Source organism: Prinia subflava, chromosome 18, assembly GCF_021018805.1.
Source record: "Prinia subflava isolate CZ2003 ecotype Zambia chromosome 18, Cam_Psub_1.2, whole genome shotgun sequence".
Taxonomy (NCBI): domain Eukaryota; kingdom Metazoa; phylum Chordata; class Aves; order Passeriformes; family Cisticolidae; genus Prinia; species Prinia subflava.
The window spans coordinates 5,191,326-5,193,978 of NC_086264.1; the positions used below are offsets into that span (position 1 = coordinate 5,191,326).

The 2,653-nt window shown below is 44.9% G+C and overlaps 1 long non-coding RNA gene across 1 annotated transcript; it reads left to right on the forward strand.

The window, feature by feature from the left end:
- Positions 1-288: 288 nt before the first annotated feature.
- LOC134559938 (uncharacterized) lies at positions 289-2,414 on the forward strand. Its single transcript, XR_010082638.1, has 3 exons — positions 289-910; positions 1,005-1,188; positions 2,231-2,414. It is a non-coding gene; the product is annotated as an uncharacterized LOC134559938 (long non-coding RNA).
- The last annotated feature ends 239 nt before the right edge of the window (positions 2,415-2,653 follow it).

Genomic DNA, 2,653 nt, shown 5'->3' on the forward strand with positions numbered 1-2,653 from the left:
ATTTTTCGCTTGGACTTAAATTCTTTTAAATTAACAGTGCCTGATAAAGCAGCTCTGAAGGAAATGCTTCTCTTTGGCTGCTGGGAAAGCTGGGGCTGGAGGGCTGTGTGGAGCCACACTGTGAGGCAGTGGCACAACCAGGAGCCTTTGACCAGCAGTGTTTAACTACTGAGTCATTCTGTGCAGAAGGATGGATGGATGGATGGATGGATGGATGGATGGATGGATGGATGGATGGATGGATGGATGGATGGATGGATGGATGGATGGATGGATGGGAGGGAAAAACCCCATCCTGCTGGAAACTGTAGCACTTTTCTGGAGAATATTTAAAACATGCCATAGATGGCGGGCTGTGGTGGGTTAGAAGGATTGTTAATATTCTAGGGGCAAACTATATAATCCCAAGACATGGACCAATTTGAAATGTTCTTGGTACAGCACACTGTACAGTATGATCCACCTGTAATGAACAATTTCCACATTTATCAGGTTTTGGGGCTTTTTTCATGGCAGCAGTGCTGATGTCTGGGTGTCAGCGTTTGGATATGTGGGAAACGAGGTAAGAGCCTAAATAATACATGTTACTTGCGGGGCTGGAAACTAGAGCCATATCCTATGGCCTTCTAATTAAAACTCTTTATTTCCACAGATTTATTCTGTGGGCCTTACTAAATAGATCAGCCTGGGGTTTCTAATGGTGACTACTTGAGGAGGAATGTCGCCTTTGTTCCCCTGAATGGTGGGGAGCAGATTACCGGGCTGCCAATTTCCTGCTGCCTTTCAGAGCTGCAATTTGAGCCCTATTTGCTCCTGGCTCTTGCACAATTGGAAACAATGGGTGGCTTCTTTCAGGTTTCACTTCAGAGCTCTTAGAAACTGGGGAAGTGGCAAAAGCCCTACTTTACAGGTAATTAACAATAGATAATGTTTGCTCTGCGTCCCCCGTGTCCCGTCCCCCCCTTTTCTTTTTCTTTCCTTTTTTTTTAAATTATTTTTTTAAGAGCTGATAAAGGTAGAAGTACACACCGAGCTCCCAATACAGAACCCGCACGGGCAGTTTTGTGGATGCAGTCCCGGCCACAACCCCAGCAAGGTGATGGTGTGGGTCAAAGCTCCAAGCAAAGGCAGGGAAAGCCACACCAGAAGAGCTGCTGGGCTGCCAGCAATGCTGAGGGCCCCGCTCCAGTGAGCCCAGGATGTGTGAGTGTTTGCTGGTGTGAACCTGCTCTTTGATTTAGGGCCCCTTTTTATTGTAGCCTCTATCTCCTTTATTAGGTGCACTCTTCTCATACCTTGTTGACGTTTATGAAGGATAGTTAAACGTTTTCTTGGGGATATTCCGTTCTAGGAAACCATCTGTCCTGTAAAGTTTATCTTAAATACAGAAGCTTGTTTTACCACATAAAGATGGAAGTGGCTGTTGTTTAATCTTATCTTGCTAATGAAGGGCTGTGGATGCCTACAAAGAAGATAAAAAGATATGCCCTTGCAATGTTATTAAAATTTATCAAAAATGGTTTGGGGCAGATGGTCAGTGTTAAGTTGGGAGGCTCATGCCTCTCTGTGTTAGAGGTGCTCTCCTTCCTTACCTCCCTGCCTGAAGACACATTGCTGTGGGTGACTACTGGAATTGCAGATGTGGATGCACGGCTATGAACCAAAAATGGGATGTATCCAGTAGCACCTGAGGAAATTCCATCCCTGCACTTTATCCATGTGTTGCATTTGAACATGTAACCAAAGTATTAAAAAATAGATGAAAACAGGAAGCAGTTCTGCATTTCTGTGCAGAAAGGTTTCATGCCTGTGTTTCTGAGTTTCCCATGGGAATTGCAGAATTTCATTAGCTTTAACTGTGAGCGTGACTTTTGCTTCTTGTTCTCATAATCTGCAAGGCTTGGACTCAGTAAAATACTTCTGTTTCTCCTCTTTCCTGTTGTGGCTGCCCCTCTTACTACTATGGCTTTGATGATATCTTTTAGGCTGTAAATTTTACCATAGAAACTATTCCAGAAGGAGAGAAGGATTGCAGAATTGCAACATTTTGGATGTATCTCTGCTCCAGAGTGAGAGCAGATGGAAGGATGCCCATGCCCTCTGTGGCTCATCTTCACTGAGCTCTGAAAAAGAGGAGGAGGAAATTCTGAGCAGAGGCCTGGAGCCAAGATGTAAAACTGCCTCACTGGTAAGTTTGTTAGGGATTCTCACTATTTCCCCCTTTCTCCAGTTCCTTGCTGATGATTTAGGAAGACAGAGAAGATCTGAATGAACAAGGAACACGCCCATCACCTTTCCCACTTGTAAGTCTGCAAGTGCTTCTGTGAGATGCCAACGCAAAGGGTTCCTCTGGCTCTTCTGTGCTTATGGACAATGCAGTTCTATAATATAATAAAACAATAATGAAAATGTCTCCTCCAACAGGAGCTGTATGATGGATAATCCTTTCCTCCTCTTCGTTCTGTGGGCACAAAGACACGTGGGGATATTTGCACATGCACTCAGTGTACACCAAAGGTTTTCCCCTCCCACCTCTAAGGCCTCCCAGGCGCCCTTGGGCAGACTAGTCTTTGTGTCAGCCCCGCTGGTACATGATGTTCTGCTGCAGAAAATGATGCCTCCCTCACGTTTTTCAGAGGATGTAAATTTGCCA